This window comes from Ursus maritimus, unplaced genomic scaffold (genome assembly GCF_017311325.1).
Source record: "Ursus maritimus isolate PB19 unplaced genomic scaffold, ASM1731132v1 scaffold_10, whole genome shotgun sequence".
Classification (NCBI taxonomy): Eukaryota; Metazoa; Chordata; class Mammalia; order Carnivora; family Ursidae; genus Ursus; species Ursus maritimus.
Genome location: NW_024423344.1, coordinates 9,869,929 through 9,894,181, shown reverse-complemented (window position 1 = coordinate 9,894,181; position 24,253 = coordinate 9,869,929). Strand labels below are relative to the sequence as shown.

At 46.1% G+C, this 24,253-nt stretch overlaps 1 protein-coding gene and 1 pseudogene across 4 annotated transcripts in view; one reads left to right on the top strand and one right to left on the bottom strand.

Moving 5' to 3' along the window:
- Positions 1-1,242: 1,242 nt before the first annotated feature.
- LOC103664326 lies at positions 1,243-3,349 on the bottom strand (annotated as a pseudogene).
- An 8,062-nt stretch (positions 3,350-11,411) lies between these two features.
- Positions 11,412-24,253, top strand: part of SLC7A1 (solute carrier family 7 member 1) — a 77,501-nt gene continuing 64,659 nt past the window's right edge. For 3 of the 4 annotated variants that reach the window (XM_040621905.1, XM_040621906.1, XM_040621904.1), the window contains exon 1: positions 11,412-11,694. The gene's annotated coding sequence lies outside the window, so the exon portion shown is untranslated. The remainder of the gene's footprint in view (positions 11,695-24,253) is intronic. The other variant, XM_040621903.1, reaches the window with a different exon arrangement.

The following is a 24,253-nucleotide window of genomic DNA, read 5'->3' as shown; positions in this document are numbered from 1 at the left end:
ATGATACTCTTTGAATGAACTTCATCTTCAGTACATGAACAGCTAAGATCTGCTTTCACCTTGGCCCCTTTAGAGAAACCTCAACCTCAGGTTCACCATGAAGCAGGAATTATATTAAGCATATTTACCAACCAGCATGGCACAGGCACCAATCAATCAGAACAGGTGTCCGACTATCAACAGGGGTTCCGTTGAACTGGGGCTAGCCCGCTGTATCTTGGCCCCACCCGCTGTGATCACGTATTCTCTTTTCACCAAAGAGACAGAATTCAATACCCAATACAAGACAATCGGATGCCCCCCTATGCCCATGGGTCTTAAAGGGGGGAGATTTTGCCTTCCAGAGGTCTTTTGGCAATGCCTAGAAACATTTTTGGTTGTGGGAGGGTGCAACCGTCACCTAGTGGGCCTGGGATCCTGCTGACTTTCGTACAATACACAAGGCAACAAAGAATTCTCTGGCCCCAAATGTCACCAGTGGAGAGAGTGGGAAACCCTGCTCTCGGTGAGATCCTCAGCTGCGCAACAGCTGCCCCAGCTCTGCGTTATGACCAGCCTTTGCAGACAGTCTTGCTGCTTTCAGCTTGTCACCTTGGGGGTGTGCCGTTGGTTCAGATCGAAAAGCCCCTCATAAATACTAAGCCCCTGGGGCTTTTTTCTCCACCAAGCCTCTTAGTAGTCAGAGAAGAAAACAATGAGGCACTAATGCAGGTATTCTGCTGCTATTTCCTTTTATGTGAAGCACACGTTGGATGAAAAATATTGATGCTAGTAATAATAATGATGGGTAGCCTTTATGGAGTCATTATTGTTATGTGCCAGGCACTGCATAGGGGCCTTTCAGGCTTTCTCTCAACTCTTACAGCAGCTCATTAGCTCATTAGCGTTCCTGTTTTTTTAGATGAGGAATCAAAGCCCTGAAGAGGTCAATTAGCTACTGAAAGTCCCACAAGTTACTCTGTCTCTACCACCTGTGTTCTCAGCCACTGCGTTGGGCTTGTGGCCTTCATAGCCCACTGTTACAGGAGGAATGTTCAGTATAAGAGGCAAACACAGACACCTAATTCCAAGATTGTGAGGTGAGCGTAGCTCAAAGCAGGAATAGGAGGGCTAGGGATATAGACATGTTGTTGAGAAGCCCAAAATGTCTTTGCATAAAAGTTCTACTTTTGCTTTGCCGAGTAGAAACTTCTGGGGTGTTTGGGTGAGCTGAGGTCTCATCCTTCTTTTTTTCTTAATGTGGCAAGAAAACTTTATGAGCAATGAACATTTTCAGAGCGCAAGAACCACTGTGCTAGGCTTGGCTGAAGCTGGTATATCACCCAAGGGGCATGCCTTTCTAGAAATCCAGAGGGAGAGATGGATTCTGCCAGATCAAATTCCTGTGGAAATGAGCTAAGCCTCCCAAAAGGTGATCATCTGGTGAGCTACCTCCGGGTGCTGCACAGAACCCTAAGGACCCGGAGGTCTATAGGCAGACCTTCCCTGGGTGAATGAGATGGGTGGAAAGGGCAGTGGAAGAGAGCCAGAAGTCTGGGTATCAGGGTCCATGACCTTTTCTTTGATTGCTCTTCTTCCAGTCAGAAGGGGAGAAGAAGAAGTAGGAGGAGGATAGAAGAAAGAACACGGAGTAGGAGGGAGCTAGTGTTTGTTGACAATCCCCCTCACTTTCCCACATTATCTCATTTAATCCTCTCAACAATTAGCCAAGGGTAGATAGTGTTGCCCTCTCTTAAGGAGACTGTAAGAAGTTAAATAACTTGATCAAAGTCACAAGCTGATAAGCAATGGAGTCCAGGGTCACGCCCATGCCTATCTGATGCCAAAGTCCGGTTTTCCCCAGTCTGCCACTCCGCTCGCAGCGGGAAGTGACAGCTTTCCCGGGCTCAGAGCACAGTGCTCACCTCAGGTGAGAGCAAGTGGGCTGCTTGTGGGGGCAGCACACCTATGAGACTGCAAATGCTGTAAACAAGGAGGGTGTGGAGAATCTTGAAAGTTTTCTGTCATCCGCACTGGGCGCAGGAGCCAAGTGCGAGAGAGCAACTGTGGGAAACACCTTACAGCCACAAATTGATCGATAAGCAAATGGAGACACTGGTCTTAGGTGTGGAAGAGCCCTGCACTGCCAGCCCGAGGCCGTGGCTCTGCTTCTACTAGGTCCGGTGACCAGCAAGCTGCCTCCCCCCGCCTTCTGTACAGCCTAAGGTTTGCATTGGTGGTACTTGGGTCATGACATTTGCAGCTCTGACAGTCGTTTGAAAATACGATTTCCACCATACATTAATTTGCTAGGGCTGCCATAATAAAATACGACAGACTGGGAGGGGCTTAAACAGAAGAGATTTATTTTCTCACAGTTCTGGAGGCTGGGAGTCTAAGATCAAGGTGCCAGCAGGCTTAGGTTCTTCCCCTCCCCCACATATTAGAATTTTATTTTTGTGTACACATTTGTTTAACAGTCCCTGAATTTCCAGGCCAGGTTCAGGTAACTCAAGAGCCTTTATAATTCATTTACATTGTCTAGATCCGAGGTATGCTGCAAACACAGTCTGCAGCAAAATGGGAAATAACATCTTTCTAAAGACAGGCTTAGAAATTCTAACCCGGTAGGTTAAGATGTTTCCTTTCTCTGCTAGCAGGGTGACTCATACCTAGCTGCGAGGTCACCATTCACAGGGTAGAGCCGAGAAAACAGGGTGCAGACCCCCAAAAACAAGACCAACTAATCCACCCTGTGTTTGGTACAGATTTCACAATTCCAATCACCTGTATTCAAAGGTAAACTTAACCAAACCTTGTAGGGTGCATGCGCAGTCAAAACTGGGATCACTGCCATTGGTAAGCCAGCAGCTGTGACGAGCCATACGGGCCTGTGTCCCATTGAAGATGAGTCGAAAGAGACTGTTCGCTGTTTGACCACAGAAAGCAGCATTAAGTCCAATATATGTCGATCCATGATCAAGTATATTCTTTCTGTTTCTGGAAGCTGGTTAATTTTTCTGGTTATGATATTGAAAATTAAGTTTTCCTTGACAGTATCATCTGGTTCATGATTTTCCATCTAGAGCCTTCTTGTCTCCTCATACATTTCGTGCCTCTAGCAGTCTCCCTCCGCCAGGCTGGGGCCCACTCCAACCTTTGCTCAACTGGACTGAGTGCCGCCATCTTGGGCTGACACATGACTGAGGTCCAAGTTTAGTTTCTTTTGAAGCTTGTTGATGGCCATTTTCTCACTGGGTCCTCACGTGGCCCCTCCTTTGGCCTCACACATCCCTGGAGTCTTTCTGTATGCCCTAATCTCCTTTTCTTGTAAAGATGTCAATCATGTTGGATTGGGGCCTCATTTATTTTTTTTTATTTTTTTTTAATTTTTTATTTTTTAAAGATTTTATTTATTTATTTGACAGACAGAGACAGCCAGCGAAAGAGGGAACACAAGCAGGGGGAGTGGGAGAGGAAGAAGCAGGCTCCCAGCAGAGGAGCCTGATGGTGGGGCTCGATCCCAGAACGCTGGGATCACGCCCTGAGCCGAAAGCAGTCGCTTAATGACTGCGCCACCCAGGCGCCCCTAGGGCCTCATTTAATTTAATCCCCTTTCTAAAGACCCTATCTCCAAATATGGCTACAGTATGAGGTTCTGGGGGTTAGCGCTTCAACTTTAGAATTTTGGGGGACATAATTCGGTCTGTAACACACTATATAATCCAGAATGTTCTCATGTGTTTCCTAAATTTTTATGTCAATGAATATAGATAGCATCTGTATGTTGAAGAACACAGCAAAAATTATGTGAAAATAGCTAAAAACTTTTTCATAGAGCACAAAAAACTTCCAAACACTATGGAAATCCAGCAGGGAATATGTCCCATTGGTCTTCACATTTGAAGCCAATTTGAACTGGGAAGGTGAGTGAGGAAGATTCCTCTCTCAGTGGTGACTCCTGCCAGGGCTCAGGTTAGAGCTTACTTACCGTCAGTACTGGAGGGCTGGCCTGGCAAAGCAAGCCCAAGCCCAGGGCTCTAGTTAAACAGGGGCTCCAAAAGGTTTTCGTTTGAAAAATGTAATTTTAAAAAAAGAAAAACATTGAGGGGAATCAGGGCAGCAGGGAAAAAAATGGAAATGGTTAGACTTCTTCATACTTATATTAATATATATGTGTGTGTGTTATATATGTATATATTAGAGAGAGAGCAGGCATGTGAGCTGAGGGAATGAGGGGGATGGTGGATAGAGGGGAGGGGGAGGGGCAGAGGGAGACAGTCTTAAGCAGACTGCACACACTGAGAGCAGAGTCCCATGTGGAGCTTAATCTCACAACCTTGAGATCACAACCCGAGCCAAAATCAAGAGTCAGCCGCATACCTGACTTAGCCACCCAGGTGCTCCTTTATTTTAATATTTTAAATTTGAATATGTATGGAGAAGATAGGGCATCCTCAACTTTTCAGACCTCATGCTCTGGGTCCCTGGTTACCTGGCGCTAAATGCCTGAAAAGCTTGTCAGTAGTTGAATGGCAGGCCTGAGCTGGTTTCTTGACAAACCACAAAGGCCAGTGAGAGTTGAGGATGAAGGAGTGGGTGTTCTTTGACCATATAGATTTTGGGGGGAGGATGGGGCTGGAGGCAGAATTTTATCTTATGTTTTGGCTACAATCTTGGTTTTTAATAACATCTTTTCAGTTGTAAACTTTCAATGTAAAATATTGAGGTAAGTAGGTATACAAAACAACTAAAACTCATTCTAGGGACAACATTTTTTGTGGTATTTATTTATTTTATTTTATTTTTTTATAATAATTTTTTATTATGTTATGTTAGTCACCATACAGTACATCCCAAGTTTCTGATGTAAAGTTCCATGATTCATTAGTTGCATATAACACCCAGTGCACCATGCAATACGTGCCCTCCTTGATACCCATCCCTGGCCTATCCCAGAAGCCCTCCCCCTCCCCTCTGAAGCCCTCAGTTTGTTTCCCAGGGTCCATAGTCTCTCATGGTTCATTCCCCCTTCTGTTTACCCCCCCTTCCTTCTTCCCTTCCTTCTACCGATCTTCCTACTTCTTATGTTCCATGGGACAACATTTTTATGTTTCCATCTTGATTATGTACAATATGTGTGTATAGAATATACCCTTATATATGTGTATATAATTGTATGTGTGTGTATATAAAATTTTGTAGAATGATTCCATTCTTACAATCTGAGTAGTTCCCACAGCATTAAATATTATTGGAAAACATGATATTTAATGGCAGTTTAATATTCTATTCCATTTTATGAATGGATCTGAATGTGTTTAACCAACTCTTTATATTTGGACATCTATGAACTTTCTTCTTTTGCTATTATAAATCACCCTGTGATAAATATCCACGGACATGAATCTTTGTGGGCACCTCTCACATTTTCTTATAGCTGTATATTCTTACAAAGCTGTACATTGTAAGAAAGACCCTTCTGCTCAAGGGTAGGCACACTGTCTATATGGTAAAGAAAAAGCACTTGCTACCATAATGCAGTCATGCATACAGCTGGCTTCAAAGGTCTCCTGAGAATCGGGCAGAGATCTGACTTCATTCTCTATCAGCTAACCAATAGTCAAATTATCTAAACCCAAGGGCTGTACTTGTCAATGCTAATGGATGCCAGGCGTGTCACTGTCTCTCCTGGAAGGGCAATGTTTTGTCAAGGTATTTATAATTCTTCTCATCTGGCCCCAGGGAGAAAGTCCCTAGGATAGAAAAGCTGTATTAATCAGGACTCTTTTGGATTTAAGTGACAGAGACCTAACACAAATGGCTTTGGCAAAAAGGAGTACCTCTCCAGCTCTTTTCCAGATGGGCAGCTTCAGCGAGCACTGGAATGGGGACTTGGGCACGCTTAGCACTCGCTTCATCCCCCACCTTGGACTGCTCTGTGTCCACTTTGTTCTCTCAGCCTGGCTAATTGCACACAGCTGCCACTGTAGCTGCTGGTGGCACCTGGCTGACACCTGCCCAGCTCTGCTGTCAGAGAGGAAAGAGACTTCTCTTTTTTCCAATTCCCAAAGGACTTGGGATGGCTTCTAAGTTCTAAGTGATCTCAGTTCATGTCATCTACCCACATGCTGTGGGTCCTCACTGTAGCCAGGGAATAAGCGGCTTGGATTCAGGGGCCTCCCACCCCCAGCAAAATTTCTACGCTGACAGTGATGGGGTTCTGTGACATGGTCGTTCCTGTTGAAGATGCAAGAGTGGGGGAGTCTAGGAGGGACAAGAGCAGAATCTCCCGGAAAAAGGGATAGTGCTGCTTCCAGAAGAGCAAGAAGGAGCTGGCCAGGTAACATTAGAGGTCTTCTGAAGAATGCAGTGATAACTATGTTCTTCCCCTCCCCACCTGGACCCCCAGAGAACCAGGACAGTGATAGTTTAACCACTCAGTCCTTACAGGGCCAACTATTGACAGCCTTTTCCTGCAAAGTTCCTGGTTGTAAGAATACTCCTTTATTATGGAAGACGGAATGCTCCAATTTAGCATTTTTCATGACCCCACAAATCAGTCTAGTTGTTGAAGTTAATAGTAATGTGTTCTCTGGGCATTTGTTACGGTGCCAACCAGGGTGCTAAACACTTTCCATGAATATCGTCATTCATTCATCACCAGCACTATAATCCTTGTTTTAGAAATGAGGAGAGCAAAACATGGAGCAAATGAAGTAATTGGCCTAACTGGCTGTAGCTTAGCTGTTGCAAAGCCAGGACCTGAAGCCGTGTTCTCTGACTCCGGAACCCACATGCTTAACCAGTCCAGGATACAGTCTTGAAACACTAGAAAATGAATCAATTCCTTGATCTGCTTAATAATAACTATTATTAAATGAATACTTTCTATATGTAGACCTATACCAGGTGCTTTAAATATATACGTGTATAAACATATACTTTGTTATATACAAATGTAGATAATATACAGTTGATCCTTCAACAACACAGGTCTAAAAAGTGTAGGTCCACATATATGTGATTTTTTACAGTGCAGCGCTGTAAATGTATGTCCTCTTCCTTATGATTTTCTTAATAATGTTTTTCTCTAGCTTACTTTATTATAGGACTGTAGTATATAATACATATAACATACAAAATATATGTTAATTGACTGTTTATGTTATCTATAAGACTTCCAGTAAATTGTAGGCTATTAATAGTTAAGTTTTTGGGGAGCCAAAAGTTATACACAGATTTTTAACTGCACGGGGGTGGGGTGGGGTGAGGGGAAGAGGGAATTTGGTGCCCCAGTCCCTATTTTGTTCAAGGGTCAACTGTGCAGTCTAATTTTATATATAATATATAGCTTTATATATAACTACACTACATAATTATTATATATAATATGCAGTAGCTATGTAAATGTTTTTTTAATATATACTATAGTTTTAGGCTTACAAAAATTTGAGGAGACTAGATGGAAAAGTAAAGGGAATATATGGAAACTAAAGGGAATATCCTTTACCCCACTCAGTTTCCCCTATTATTAGCATCTTGAATTAGCGTAGTACATTTGCTACAGTTGATAAGCCAATATTGAACTCTTATTATTACCTAAATTCTATAATTTTTTAAAAGATTTTATTTATTTATTTATTTATTTATTTATTTATTTATTTATGAGAGACAGAGGGAGAGGCAGAGGCAAAGGGAGAAGCAGGCTCACCGTGGAGCAGGGAGCCCAATGTGGGATTTGATCCCAGGACCCCAGGATCAGGACTTGAGCCCAAGGCAGATGCTTAACTCACTGAGCCATCCAGACACCCAATTCTATAGTTTATATTAAGGTTTACTCTTTGTGTTGTACACTCTATGGGTTTTGGCAAGTGTATAATGACAAGTATCTACCATGATGTGTCATTTGAAGTAGATTCACTGTCCTCAAAATACCCTGTGCTCTACCTATTCATCCCTCCTCTCTCTTCCTCCCATAAGCCCTTGGCAACTACTGATCTTTTTATTTTGCTCTAATTTTGCTTTTTCCAGAAGTTCGAATCATATAGTGTGTTGCTTCTTCAAACTGGCTTTTTTCACTTAGCAATATATATGTAATGTTCGTCCCTGTCTTTTCGTGGCTTGATAGCTCCTTTCTTACCAAGAAACAGTATTCCATTGACTGGATGTACCATGGTTTATTTGTTCAGTCACTTATTGAAGGACATCCTGGTTGCTTCCAAGTTTTGGCAATTAAGAATAAAGAAAAATAAGAATAAAGCTGCTATAAATATTCATATATAAGTTTTTGTGTGGACACAACTCATTTGGGTAAATATCAAGGAATGCGGTTGCTTGTCTGTATGGTAGCACTATGCTTTGTTTTGTTATGTTTTGTGAGAAACTGCTAAAGTGTTTTCCAAAGTAGCTGTACCATTTTGCATTCTCACCGGCAATGAATGAGAGTTCCAGTTGCTTCATATCCTTGCCAGCCTTTGGTGGTATGGATGTTTTGGGTTTTAGCTCTTCCATGGGTATGAAGTGGAATCTCATTGTTTTAATTTGCAGTTGCTTAACAACATATGACATTGAATATCTTTTCATATGCTTATTTGCCATCTGTGTATCTTCTTTGATGAGGTGTCTGTTCAGGTCTTTCGCCCATTTTAAAAATTGGGTTGTTTTCTCATTGTTGGGTTTTAAGAGTTCTTTGTATATTTGGAGGACCAGTATTTTATCAGGTATGTGTTTTGCAAAGATTTTCTCCCTGTCCATGACTTGTCTCTTCATTCTCTTACCAGTGTCTTTTATAGAGCAGAGGGTTTTAATTTTAATGAAGTCCAACTTAATTTTTCTTTTGCGAATTGGGCTTCTGGCGTATTTAAAAAGTCATCACTAAACTTAAAGATCACTTAGGTTTTCTTCTCTGTTATCTTCCAGCATTTTTTCGTTTTGCATTTTACACTTAGGTCTATGATTTATTTTGAGTCAACTTTTGTGAGAGGTATAAGATCTGTGTCTAGATTTTTTTTTTTTTTTGGCTTGTGGATGTCCAGTTGTTCCAGCACCATTTTGTTGAAGAGATTATCCTTTCTCCATTGAATTGCTCTTGCTCCTTTGTCAACGATCAGTTGACTATTTTATGGATCTATTTCTGGGGTCTCTTTTTCTGTTCTACCTTTACACATATTTTTCTTTTTTGTCCTCAGCTTTACTGACTACATATTTTTCATTGTCACCACGAAGTTATGCCTATCTAGCAGGTAGTTAACTCCTTATTTTGCAGATGAGGAAACTGAGGCCGAGAGAGGACAAACACAATCTCCCTAGGACAGCAACTAGCTGGAAGAAGAGGTAGAGTTGAAAACCACATCTGTCTGATTCTGATTCTCTGCGTGTTTGTACCACCCATGCTGCCTGATGGTGCTAGGCTGGGACTTGGTCTGTCAAGTTTAACCGTAGAAGGTGCTTTCCAGGGCCTAAATGCTAGCATCTCCTTTCCTTACGGGTCTCTGGAAATCGTGGCTCACTTGCTCCTTGATTCTGATCAAGGTTGCCTGTCGCTCATGGTCCCTCTGGACCTGCCACGCAAATCTTCATCTGCCCGAAATAGCTTTACTTAAAACATTCAGCCAGTTGTTCTTAAGCTTTCCCCCTAACTTTTTGCTGAGACCTTGAGCATAATTATTTTATACCCTGGCTCACACGGAATCCTTTTTGCCAGGAAGTTGCTTGCTTATGTGCCTTGTGACTGAGGTTCTCCTAATGTCTTCCTGAAGACAAAGCCAGCTGGGTTGGATTGCTAAACCGAGCACAGTGCTAAAAATCCCCTTGGTTAAGTTCTGCCTGTACACCCATCTGGGCCTGGAACACTTGCTCTCAGAATTTACACATTAACTCTATGCTCCCCCTCTGTTTTGCCCAAAGAGGGCATCTCTACAACTTACTAAATTCTACTTTACTGCCAAGAGTCTTAAAAAAAAAAATCCCACAATCATATTTCAAACACTAAGGGATAGACTTCTGATAAGAATATAAGGCTTGTAAGAAAAGAATATAAGGTTTACACATTCCCAAACAGAGATGAAATAGCTTGCAGAAGATCACACAGCAAATGAAATGGTAGAATTCAGATTCTAATCCAGATCTGGTGTAAAGGCAAAGAGGATGGTCCATGAATCACAGCAGGCTTCCTTTGGTGTGAAGGAAAACATCCTTTCGATGGCTTTGTCAGCCAGTGAAGGAGGCTGTGTGAGATTCAGGAAAAGCTCCAGCACAGGAGACCTCCATAACGCAACCCGAGGGCATCATTTCACCACTGTTTAATTGAAACTGAAATTTGTTTTAAAACAAGCACATACCTAGTCGCTTATTATGACACCAAACTGTTCATTGTGACACTGTTCAAAGTGCCTTACCAATATTAGCTCATTTCTGTGTGTTCCTTAAAACCTTTCTCAAGCTAACACCAAGCGGTTATGTATTTTACAAACTGCTAGTGTAGTTCCAAGACGGTTTCGTATCCAGTGGCTGACCCTGAGCCCCTATTACTGACCAAGGACATTGGGGGGGGGGTGCGAGGGGGCGGTTCGAAGGTGTGGAGAGGATTCAGAGGCCACTGAACACTGTGCTATCATTTTTCTCGTTTTGTTTTGTTGTGCTGTTTGTAACAAAGTTAGAGGGAGGCTGGCAGGATTAATCTAGGACGCGCTCACGTCTCCCGTGATACGGATTACTGGATCTCTGTAGGTTGTAGTTCTTGCGTGGGTTTTTGCAGCAAAGAGAGACAACAAAGAGGGAGCTTGTGAGGGGAGCACTGTGGGATTCGGTTCTAAAGTTCTTGCCATCTAGGGGAGAGTAACTCCGAAAGTAAGCCGCTTTGACCAGCCAGCCGGTCAGGTGTGCTTGTGACACGGGCCGATTCAGGCTTCAAGGTCCTTCCTGACAAGGGACAAGAATAAGTTATTTATTAAAAACAAAGAATAGCAATAAAATAATCCAATGACAAAGAAATGAAAATTTGCTAAAACAAAACAACCCTTGAAGTGCTTCCCAGATGTTTTATCTCCGGAAGAGGAACCCTGGTGGCGAGTTCGGTGTCAGCTCGCCGGGGCCCGCCGCTCTGGGTAGCACCGCCGAGCCTGCGGCACTAGCCCCGGCCCGCGCGGTCCCAGCTGTCAGAGGACGGGAGGATGCAGTCGAGCCGCCGGCTCCGATTGGCGAAAAATGGCAACAAGCGGGCGGGGCGGCAGCGAAGGCGCCGGGAGGAGCCGCCCACCCGCCGGGGGAACCCCAGGTCCGGGTGCTGGGCGCAAAGACGCCCGGCCCCGCCCCCCGCCCGCCCCGCCCCGGCCACCGCCTCGGGCCTGCCGCCGCCGCCGCGCCGCGCTCCCATTGGTGACTGGCGGTGACGCGCGCGAGCGGCCCGGGCTGCCGGGGCCGGGGGGCGGGCGCGAGGGGCGGGGACCCGGCGCGCGGCTGATGAAACCCGGCTCCGGAGCCCGCCCGCCCTCCACGCTTCATTCAGTCGGCGCGGGCAGGTGTGAGCCGCCGGTCAACTGCCGGGCGGGGCGCGAGGCCAGGCAGCATCCGCTAACCGCAGCTCCCGCTCCCGCTCCCTTCGCGCCGCGCCTCTGTCCGAGCTGCGGTCCTTCCAGCCGCGCGTGCCTGAGCCCCTCGGCGGACCGGCCCGCATCCTGCCACCGGCCGCCCGCCCGCCCGCCCGCCGCCTCGGTGAGTGGCGGCCCCCGCCGGCGCCAGGGCAGCTGCCCGGGTCCGGGTCACCTTGGAAGAGCCCCCGGCGCCGCGTGGGGCCGCGGGAGGGCGGCGCGGGGAGCGGCGAGGGTCCGGCGCGGGGGGCGCTGGCATCCTCCGGGGTGGGCGAGGGCAGGGCGGGCGCGGGGCTGAGCGCGCGGGGCCGGTGCCCATGCGGCTGTCTCCTCCACCGGAGTCCATTTTGGTTCCCTGAAGGCGCGGCGTGGTGCATGATGCAACACCGAGTGAGTAAGCGTGGACGACCTGGCGCCGCCGTGATGCCGGCCGCGCGCGCCCGCCAGCGACCCCGCGCCGGGACCCTCGGGGTGGTCGGGGTGGGCAGGGTCGGGAGCCGCAGCGGGTACGCGGGCCGGGCCGGGAGGCATCCGGAGGCCTGCCCTTACATGGCGCGGAGCAGAGCACCCCGCCCCGCCACGAGGTCCGCGATGTGTCATCGCAGCGGTGGGAGCCCGCCCTGCGGCCGCGGGGGTGGTCCTGCGGCAGGTGGCTGGCCTGGGGACAGCGGCGCACCCCCGCACCCTGCGTGCGGCGCCCACCTCTCTTCCGTAGAACTCGTGTCGCGCCCCGGCCCGCCTACACTTCTTGTCTGAGTTTCCAGGGTTATTACGGGGAAGTTCCCCCCCTGGGTGGGCTTCCTTGTGACCCGATTTGATCTGTGAAGGCTGAGTTCTTCAAGCCTTCCAGATGGTTTGGAGCGAGAGGAAGTTCTTCCGGCTTAATAAAGACAACCTTTCCCCAGTGTGTTCCTTTCTGCGCAGTAGAAAACTTCCGAGACCGGGCAGGTCAAGCAGGCATTCTAAACCTGTGTGTACACAGAGCAGCCGTTGTGCTGTAGTACTACTACGGAGTGCTATTTTAGCTCCTTCCCCTTTTCAGTGGGTGTGGGAACCAGATACCAGCGGTGTTTGACTTGTAAGATTAGGGTAGTAGAGACATGTGCCTTCAGGAAGAAAACTGCACCACCCAATACACGCGGTGGGGCTCTCGAGAAGAAACCTAGAGTTGTGTTCTCTTCCAGATTAGGTATAGGAGGAGAGGGTTGGGATTTCAGTTCCCACGTATATTTCCCTAAAAATGTGCTCTTTAGAATTTGTCCAGCAGAACTGCGTATGTTGGCATGTGGCTGAATTTTCTAATTGTCTTTAAGTTGAATTATAATTTATTTGGGAGTTAATAGTAACATTTCTTGCCCTTTATGTTTGGTTCAGATAATAGGAAACCATGATACATTTATTCCCCTGATATTTTTAGTTGGTCTCGGTGGAAATTATCGTTATTTTTATATGAACACACCCTTCTGTCATTAAAACAAAAGGTCTTATTTAAGTCACATAATCAAAATAGAAGTTAGGGGACAGGGGTGCGTCGGTGGCGCAGCGGTTAAGCGTCTGCCTTCGGCTCAGGGCGTGATCCCGGCGTTCTGGGATCGAGCCCCACATCAGGCTCCTCTGCTATGAGCCTGCTTCTTCCTCTCCCACTCCCCCTGCTTGTGTTCCCTCTTTCGCTGGCTGTCTCTATCTCTGTCGAATGAATAAATAAAATCTTTAAAAAAAAAAAAAAAGTTAGGGGACAAAGTCAACAATGGATTGAAATAGTTTTCAAAGTTTTAGCATATTCCGATCATGTTAATCATTATAGATAAATTTAAAGAGCATCAAAGGAGTTCTGACGAAACAGGACAAAACTTAATAGAGATCAGAAATGTACAGAGTTGTTTGAATCTGGATTTGAGCCACATGCGTGCTCTTATGCACATAATTATTTGCTTTAGAGGAAAAGGCTTAGAAGACAAGATTGCTGACCTCGGGGAGCTTGAATTCTAAGACATGTTAATTATATTTGGTATAAGTACATGTTTATTGATTGTTCTAGTCTGGAGTTTCTTTTCTACTAAGACCAGTAAAAATATGTAATTATGTTGGCAGGCCCAGCATTATGTCTAATTGGATTAATCCCTTTTCATTATTAACTATGTGTTTGGAGGTATTGGTTTATTAATCCTAGGGAGGAATTTGAAATAGGAATAAGTAATGGAGGGAAACATTTTCCTGTAACCCAGACACATCTTGTAACTGTTTATCATTCCACCTGGTTCTTGGTCCTCATTCCAAGCAGGACTTATGGATGGGACCGTCGTGTTTTTCTGTATGATTGGTCTCTTCAGGCCTGGGACCTGTCTCTACCACTGCCCTGTTCCAGTCGAGGGCAGATCCCATGAACCATGAGGATTTTGCTTTTACTTTGGGTGAGCTGGGGAACCATCAGAGGATTACTTTAAATGCTGCATGGAGAAGAGATGGAGGTGGGGGAAGTGGGCAGGCATAGAAGCAGGAAGACCAGTTCAGACTTGTAACTTAAGTCTGCAATAAAATCCAATTCCAGGTTATTTGTGCCCAAGAGTGAGTGGCCATATGTCATTTTCTTGAGAGGTGATGGCGGCTTGGGCAGGGGTGAAAATGGTAGAGATGTGAGGTGGTTGAGTTCTGCTCCACCTGTAGACTTACCACTTGTTCCATCTGTAGATTTTAAAGGGAGACTCAACAGGCTTGGCCAGTGGATTTCATGTGAGGTGTGAAAGAGGTCAAATATGATTCCAAGGAGTAGAGCTGCCATATTAACGAGATGAGGAAGGTGGAGGAATGAGCATGTTGGGAAGGACTTTTTTAAAAGTCACAACTGACTTTTTTTTTAGACATTTCCATCCTCAAGGGTCAGGGCTGAACTAGATCTGTCCTCTCAGGGGCCCTTATCAAGTACGTGACTGCATTGTAGCCACCTGCCCCAGGGGTGGTGTCTTCCTTCTTTTTCACCTAGCTTTCTTGCTTCCTCACACCTGGCTTGGGGGATCTCTTGCTTGCAGACTCGCTGTGTTCCCTTGCCACCTTCCAGTAGGCACCGTGGCTGCGGGTTTGTCCCACGGCCAGGATGGGGACCCTCTGCTACATGGGGTATGCCTCCTTTTTCATTCTTGGGCACTTCAGGGCAGGGGTGCCCAGGGGTTTCTTGTGCTATAGGTCACTGGCATTGGATCCCAGGTCAAGGTTCTGTCCACCATAAGGATTTAGGTCTCTTCAGCCACTGATTAACAGCCTTGTACTAAACTTGAGGGGTATCTCTCCTCTTTCTCCGTAATGCACTTTCCCCAGCTCCAAAGCAGCTTTGGAAAGAACCACCCCTGCAATTGTTCAAACTGCCTCCGAGTTTTTCCTGGGAGGTTTAGTGCATTTGCCACCTGTGAGTCAGAAGAATGGGCAACAAATCAGTAAAACAGTTTGGTGGACTGCTGAATACGTTCATTCCACTCTAAAGGTGTTCCTTCAGATCTGTGGCATTGGCAGACCTGTGAGTAAGGCTGGTTACCTTACCTCTTGGTCAGGATTCATTCCTTCCAGGAGCACAGTCTGTAGGAGAGTCATTTCTGGACATTGGAATAGATTCTGGCATAGGGTTGACCCATCTTGCCACACCCAGTGGCTTTCATTTGGCTTTTTCCCCCTGTTGATTGTAATAGTTCGGACTCCCAGATGGTACATTCTGGTGACCAAATGGCATAAACGAGTTAGAGCCGTGTGTAGTTAGGGGCCTTTCCAGCTTCAGTGCAGCCTGAGATGCTGTGCCCTGAGATGAAGGAGGCTGCTTTGGGGAGCTGAGGACAAGTAGTACGAATGCTGGGAACCGCGCCACTACAGGCTTCTGGCGTCCTGGCTTGGCTGCTCTGTGGGCAGCTGCCAGAGAGGTGTTTAGACTTTCCCAACCCCGTGGACTTGCTCCATCCGTAGACTGGGGAAGCCTTCCCGCTCAGCCTCATGATAACGAAGCTCACAAACTATGAATTCCATAGTATTCTTTGGATGAATAAAGGTACCAAATCAGTACCTTTAGATTTCTTTCATGAAGGAAGTTCTTTCTGTTACCAGTCTACTATTCTGATGATGGCAACCAGAAATCAAGCTCAGGGACGCCTTCAAAGGCTGCTGCCGGGTGGACTTATCTGAAGGTGGAGGAAGAAATGTCCCCCAGCTTCCCTGGGCCATGATATTTCTCTGTCATCTCTCCCTTTCTCCCGAGGGGGTGGCGGCTCATTCTTCCCTTCTCTGGAGGCACAGAGAGCGTGGGCAGTTCTACTTCCTTAACGTCCTGCATGTCTGCTCCAGAACTTTCTCCAGGATGTTTGAGATAACGTTCTTGACTGTGAGAACAAGCGCATGCTTTCCCATTTGTGCAGGGGCGGGTCCTGACCTCCGTGTGCTCCACGAAGGGCGCATTCTATGTTGTAGTGGCACACTGGCAGCGCTGACTCCCGGGTGCGGGGGAGTGGCCTCTGCTCTGCGTGGCCAGCCTCAGTTCTCCGTGGGTCATGCACTGTGGGGTCACGGGAGATGCCATGGGGCCCTCATGCAGAAAGGGCTGGGTCCCTGAGTGGGGTCTACTAACAGGATAAGTGCCTTTCCTAATGTATTTGGCACATTTAAATTCTTTCCCATATTGTTTGACTAATAATTGGCTTCTCCTGCCCACCTTACAGGATTGAGAGGGTTTGAGTGAGGTCATCTATGTTATAGGTACTTGACACAGCTTCGGGCACACAGCAAGTGCTTAAAATGAATGTGAGCTATTCTACTAGAAAGAAAACTCAGTTCTCTGGTTTAGGTGTGGAGAACAGTAATTCTTTTTTTTTTTTTTTTTAAGACTTTATTTATTTATTTGACAGAGAGACAGCCAGCGAGAGAAGGAATACAAGCAGGGAGAGTGGGAGAGGAAGAAGCAGGCTCCCAGCGGAGCAGGGACCCTGTTGCGGGGCTCCATCCCAGGACCCTGGGATCATGACCTGAGCTGAAGGCAGACACTTAACGACTGAGGCGCCCAGGCGCCCCGGACAACAGTAATTCTTATAACAAGTTTGGTTTGCTCTCCCGTTTTGCCCAGGCGTTAAAGTACAGTCCCTTTCCCTTGGAACTGTGTCTAGATTGCAGGGGGTGGATGTAGTGCCAAGGTGTTGGGGGGACATTGAGCCTCTGAGGCCTCTGCTGACCCAGGTCCAGGATCTGTGGATGTGACCCTAGTTCCTTTAGACCCAAAGGGCTCTCTTTACCACTGACCTTTTACAGTTGAGGTCATGGAGGGCATTCTGTGGCCTTTTTGCCACAATGGGGAAGGGAGACATGGGGGGAGGAACCACAGTCTCTGGGGCTGTGCTGGCTCTAACTGCTTTGGTGACCTTGAAGCCATAAACTCTTTGGGGACCAGGGACCTCCCTGGGTGGGTAGGGGGGTCAGGTTCTTTTAGATCTCAGATCCATACACTTTGGGTTTAGCCACTCCTCTGGAAAGCTGAGCTGATGGCCCAGTGGTTGCCAGTGTGTGTCCGTGTGCACGCGTGTAAGACTGAGAAAGCGTGTGTGTGTGTGTGTGTGTGTGTGTGTGTGTGTGTTTATGTGTGTGTGTTTGGGGGTTTATCTACCCTCATCATAATCATCCTGACACATTTTGTCCAAATTACCCTGAGGGCTTTGGGTTTAGAAACCAAAGCCGAACACTTAGGGCCATCTCTGTTTTCCATCTTATTTCATCCTTTCCTGGAGGTGACAGCAGAGGGTCCCCTAGTGCCTTGGGGTAGGGGTGGTGGGCACCGCACCTGGGGCAGCAGTGGGAAGGCAAGGAAGGAAACCCACGCTTACTACTCACTGTTACTTCATCACAGTGTTGTAACTGTTGTCTTCCTATCTTAAGGTCGCTTGGAAGTGTATCTTCTTATCTGTCTATTGAGTGCCATTAACCAGAGTCTATTACATCAAATAGGAAGGAAGGGAGAGGCCTGGGGCTGGGTACGATCAAGATTCACCAGCACTTACTGAGTACTCACTGTGTGCTTGGCGCTTTATGTTTTCATGTAATCCTCATAGCTGCCCAGCTACTATTTTGAGTGATGGGAAACAGAAGCCCTGAGAAGTGACGCAAGTTGCCCATAGGTAAGCGCCCTTGGGCAGTAAGAGGCAGAAGGAGGATTTGAACCCTACGGGCCTGTGAGTCCTGACTGTCACTGCGCTTTAGGTCTGTGGGTGGCAGCTTGTGCCTGGCGCCAGCCTCCCCTGGGAGTGTGTTCTGGCATGCCACATGCAGTGGGCAGTGCCAGGCCTGAGATTTCAGCCCGCATACCTGCAGCCGCTCTGCCCCACGCCCCCTTGTTTCTGACTGAGCCCTGGAGCCACGCCGCTGGACAGCACCCTGCTTTTCCTCCACTCCTGCCGGCCTGGAACACAGTGCTTTCCTCCCTCCGTGCCCGCAGCGGAGTCCTGCGTCTGGTGCAGCTGGGCTCTGGTTCCCCTGGACAGCTGTGCGGGGAGGCGGCCAGACCGGGAGCTGGCGTGTGTGGTGGACATCAGTGGCACTGCAGGCTGACAGGGTCTCGGTTTGGCATCCTGGTCACCAGAGCGGAACTAGATGTGGGATTTGCTGCCCAGGCACTGGGGAGCTCTGTTTCATTCCTGCACGTGCAGCCATCCGGACTCTAGGAGAGTCCTCTGCAGGGTGTCGTGTGGGAACCAGGAAGTTCACATGGGGGCAGTCAGCCTCCTTCTGGGGACCCAGGTCTTGACTTCTGATTTCCTTAGTATGCCGAGGCGGGCTGTCCCAGCCAGGGAAGCGGCCAGGGCCATGAAGCTGGCAGGTGGAGCAGGGATAACTTTCTTACCCCTCCTGCCTTTCTTCTCCTTTTCTCCTGCCCTGTTCCTGCCTTGTTTGTCTAACATCTCGAACTCTAAAGAAAAGTTGCAGGAGCAGTACAAGGAGCTCCTGTCTGCCCTTTTCTCAAATTCACCCCAGTGTTTGTGTTTTGCTCCTTCTAAGAACTTTCTGTGTAAGTATCTGCAGCTCCATCGATCTGTCTGCACACACCTGTATGTGTTTTTTCTTGAATGATCTGAGAGTGAGCTGAAGACATCATGCCCTTTTATTTACCCCTACAGACTTCAGTGTGTATTTCCTAAGAATAAGGATGTTCTCTTGCATTACCACAGTATGATACCCGAATCAGGAAATTAAACATTGATTCACATTGTTAACTAGTCCACAGTCCATATTCAACTTTCAGTTGTCCAGATAATGTCCTTCATAGACATCTATATACATAAAATGTATGTAATTTTGTGTGTGTGGGAGATGATCTTTCAAAGGAACTATGGTCTAAATTTCCAACTCAAGCCTCTTTAAGAAAAAATGTTTCTGAAAGTTAGAATGCTCATTGTGAAAAATTTGGAAACTACAGAAAAATAAGAGAAGGGGAAAATAAAAATCATTTGTAATTCCAGCACAGAGGCTTAGCGCTGGGCTGGGTAAAGGGCTTGCAGAAAGTTGGGTGTGGAAGGCTTTCGCTCGGGATGACCTGGTCACCCAGACCCACAACGCAGACGTGCAGGGCAGGAGCCCATGGTGTCCTCGGGGTATGGGGAGGAACAGGCTCCCTGTCTGGAGTGGAGCAGAGGGGAGGCTTTTTCTTGCCCCAGCCCACCTCTTGGGGCGGTTGCCCACCTGAGCAGGTGAACTTAACCACCTCGGGGTAGGGGAGGGTGGAGATCATTAGTAAATACCCAGAACTTGTTCAAGACTTGAAAAGAAATGTTGCAGGTCCTCTCTTGTCCGATGTATATACACCCCTGACTTCCTAGACTTAGCGGAGGGGGGGAGGATGGGCATGGGCCTCAATCCAAAGAAATGGTCCTGGCCTCTTGGCAAGTATCTTGCGGTTACTTAACATACTTGTTAGGCTTGCCTGTTGATGAACCTCTTGCGCCCCTGCTAGAGGGCCAGTGGAGAAATAGGGGGTGAAATTCTAAATTGTGAATTTTGCTCTTTGTCAATGACTATGCTGCCCAAAAGTTCATGGGGGAAGGATTCAGAACTTTCCTAGGAAGTGTGGATCTTGCTCCTGCATTTCATTTATGCAGGCTACCACCCTCTTTGTCATCACCAGCAATAACTGAAAGGGGCTCACTTTTTCCTGGCCTGGAAGGGTCTTCGCTGAGTGAATCTGGGATCTGGAATGGTTTTGTTCCAAGAAATTGCTATCGCCTTGTCCACAGCTCCCCATCCATTATACCTCAGTTTCCCTGAGCTGTAAACCTGCCTTATGTGTGAAAAAGGGCTTCTGAAGGGCGTGATCAAAAGCCTCAAGTATTTTTCCATGTGTTTATTTTTTCTTCTCCTGCACCAGACCTTCTCCTTGAAGGAGCTGGCCTTGAGAGTGACAGGGTGGGCAGCCGCCCAGACTGTGGACACCCTGCTGAGGCCACGGAACTCCTAACCTGGATGGGCCAGGACCGGAGGGCTGCTCTTCAAAGAAATCCTTTGAAGTGCAAACATTTCCTTTCCTGAAAAGAAGGGAAATTGAAATGAAAACCTATTGTTCTGTGCAGACAATGTTCTCTTGGATCAAAGAGGGAGTGAGGCTTATAAAGGGAGATTCACAAATTACACCTTAATGTGGTGCATGGTGACAAAGGTGTGACTGTGTTGATGTCCGCTGCCCAGGCTCTGTGAGCTGGTAAGATTGTATTTTTCTCCCTTACCTAAGGTCCTAAATCTAGGTTTTTCATGCTGTATTTAACTATGTCTCTTGTTTGTGTTTTTTCTTGCGGTAAGCATTTAGAAGTGTCTTTTGATAAATTAGGACACCATTCAGGATGGAATATTATGTAGCCAATGAAAATGGCATTTTGTTTCTTTTTTTTTTTTTTAAAGATTTGTTTATTCATTTTAGGGGGTCAGAGGGACAGAGGGAGAGGGAGAGAATATCAAGCAGACTCCCTATGGAGCATGGAGCCTGAGGTGGGGCTTGATCCCACGACCCCGAGATCATGACTCAAGCAGAAACCAAGAGTTGGATGCTCAACCGAGCCACCCAGGTGCCCTGAAAATGGCATTTTCAAAGAATAGTTAGTCTTCTGGGAAAAACTTTGCTGTTAAAAGTGCAAGTAAAGTCTGGATGCAGTGTTCTGTGTTCAGTATTATCTTATCTGAGAGATATATATTTGCACAGAAAGGAAACACTGTTAAAATTGGACTTTGGTTTGTTCACTCATATGTATGTAGCACCTAAAATAATGCTCAACAAATACTTGTTGAATGGATATTTTCATAGTTCGTAAAATAATATTATTTTTTAATTTATTCTTTTATTTTTAGAGAGAGCATGTGCAATTGGGGAGGGGAGAGAGGGACAGAGGGAGAGGGAGAGAGAGACTCTTAAGCAGGCTCCGTGTTCAGTGTGGAGCCTGATGCGGGGCTGGATCTCACAACCCTGAGATCATGACAGGTCAAAATCAAGAGTCCAACACTTAACCAACTGAGCCATCCAAGCACCCCAATAAAACAGTAGTATTTTAAAGGAGGAATGTGTTTGGACTACATAGTAACATTTTGGCAGGTGGAAAGAACAATAAATTATTTTAAATTTCTATTGTACTTCTGTCCTGGCATCTCAATTTGGGGCTTACTTTGTTTTTTGGTACAAATATGTTCCACGTTTTGTACTTTGGTACAAATCATACTGTGAATGAGTGACTTTGACATTTCTAGTTTTGGAATAATCCTCTACTATTGAAGTTAGAGTATCAGAATGTTAAATTTTTCCTGGGCTGGCTCTTAGTTTCACAGATGGGGTAAAATCATATCTGTTCACATACTCTGTAGCCGATGTACCATTGGAGCAGCTTGTTCTGTCCCGTTGTTGAGAATTTTTGCCTGGTTTGTCCAGGATGTCTCATCTTTGAGTATTAATACTACCATGAGACACTGCCTGTACGTTGTCCTGATTTCTCAACTATAAGTTCTTTAAAAGCACGGTATCTCACCCTTACCTGCAATGTAGGTTAGCTTTGAAAATGGCCCTAGTCTTGGTGGTTTTTTGCAGGAAGGGTGAATGTTACAGCCACCCGTACCTGTCCTAGGTCAGATCATTTCATTCCTATCGGAAGGACACAGGCACTTAGTTTTCAGAGCTGTATTGGCAGCCTTTCCACCATGCCATCCACACAGGGTTCTGGAAGCCTGGTCTTTGGGAGGGCTTTCTTCGGGCCGTTTGGGATAAACTGGTGGCACCCACACACTGGTTCTTCTGAGGGTGGCGGCTTGCAGACTCCGGTGGCTGCAGTCCACAGTAACAAATCAGTTTATATCGTGAGTACACACACAGGGACATACATGTCTATAGATTAAAATGAACGTTTCCGTGAAACATCACCCATTATTGTACCTGCGGTGCTTTCTGATAATTTTTAATCTTTTCTATTGCATGTTAAAAAAAAAAAAAGTCCTGGTGGCAGCTTGCAGTTTGCAAACGCTGTGAGGCTTGAGCATGTTAGCCTGCAACCCCACCTGCCGCCCCACCTTGGTGGCCTGAATTTCAGGTTTGCTGGGCTGGGGCATGGGATGAATTCTCTGTCCAGACCGATTTGGACAAAGGCAGTCAGGGGATAGAGGTTTCTTTTCGTGGTGCTTTGAGGGTTTCTAACTGAAGTGGACATTCTTGTTGGTGATGATTCCCAAGAAGGTGCATAGGGACACAGGGCAAGACCTGTGTGAGTTCTTGGTGTGGCTTCCTGCTGATGGAAACAAGGTGGGCTCTGTCTCTCGCTCCCTTCATGTGCTGGTGGTTTTAAAGGTGGCCTGGTCAGGCTGCGTGTGATTTTTCAGAGATGGCCTAAACGTTTGTTAATTTCAGCACTCTGAAAAGTCTTTTTTTGAGTTTATTTTATTCACTGTGATTTGAGGAAGAACCTATCTGAAAGATGAGCCTTTCAGAGTTAAGGATTTGTGGGAAGAAAGGGGAGAAAAGATGCATTAATAGAAATATTAATTTTTGGACTTTCAAGTCTGGTGGATTAAAATTGAACAGAGTATTGAAAATATAATATTAGTAGTAGCAATCATATCATTAAAGTTTTCCTTGAAAAGTTTGAATGGATTTTATATAAACTGGAGTCTTGCTTGAGAATCATTTGATTTTTTTTTTTTTTTTTTTGGTTAGAAAATAAATATTTTTAGGTAACAAGTTAGTGTATATAATTATTTATTTATTTATTTATTTTTTTAAGATTTACTTATTTATTTGGGAGGGAGTAGAGGGGCAGAGGGAGAGAATCTCAAGCAGACTCCCCGCTGAGCGTGGACCCCCATTTAGGGCTCAGTCCCAGGACCTATGGGATCATGGCCTGAACCAAAACCAAGAATTGTATGCTTAACTGACTGAGCCACTCAGGCTCCCCTGTGTATATAATTCTTTTTTTTTTTTAAAGATTTTATTTATTTATTTGACAGAGATAGAGACAGCCAGCGAGAGAGGGAACACAAGCAGGGGGAATGGGAGAGGAAGAAGCAGGCTCATAGAGGAAGAGCCTGATGTGGGGCTCGATCCCAGAACGCCAGGATCACGCCCTGAGCTGAAGGCAGATGCTTAACCGCTGTGCCACCCAGGCGCCCCCCCTGTGTATATAATTCTTAAAACAATTGTAAATCAAGGGAATTGATTCTGTGAGCAAGAGCATAGTAACAGAAGAGAATCAGAACAAGATAAGCTGCCTACTTCGTTGAAACATTGTACAAATATCTGTCCTTGTTTCTTGTAAACTTCTTTTATTTATTATGCTTCTCAATAATAATAAATTTATTGTAAGAATTCAGAGTACTTAGTTTACAGTCTTTTAAAAATTCATCTGTGAGAAACAGATATTACCACCACTACTGATACTATTTGAGAAGAATCCTCATGAACTTGATTTTATGCTCTTATATATGTTGATATTATTTGGCATAGGGGATAATCTGTCATCGTAATTGTGTAACATCCCTCATAAATCTATAACCTCAAATTTGTAACAGCTGGTTTTGTTTAAAAAAAAACCACTTTTGTTAGAAGACATTTCTTTCTTTCTAGAGGGCAATCTTGGGTGATATTAGGCAAGAATATTCATTAATTCTTTGAGTAATCTGATTTGAATTGGGAAGAATGTCTTACTAGTCTTAGAGTTGGATACAATTGGAATTTTGGAAATTATCAGGAGTAGTTTGTGGCAGGATTCAGGCCTGATTACTGAAACTCTCTCAGGTCTGTGGTCTGATGAGTCAGACAAGGGAATTGCCACCCTAGATTTCTTGGGTGATTTTGAGTGAGGGCAGAGGCTGGGGAGGAGAACATACTCTGCACAAAGTCCCACCACATTCCTGTTACTTCTGGCTGTCTGTTAACCATATTGCCTTGAGGATCTGCAAGGGAGTTCTTGCTGAATCACCCCAGAGAGCCTTTGAGCTGGTGGGGGGTTTGGAGCTACTTAGGGGTGTTGGCTCCCCCGCAGGGGTCTCTTTCCAGCAAGGTGTGTGACTGTGCGTGTGAAGGAAATACCATTTGCCCTGGAGAGACAGTGAGAGCAAGGATAGAGGAAGGGGGCTCATCCCTCCATCCTGATGCTTTGTGGGAGCAAGCAGCACCGCCCCAAGTTCAAATGAGTAATGACTCAGAAACTGGT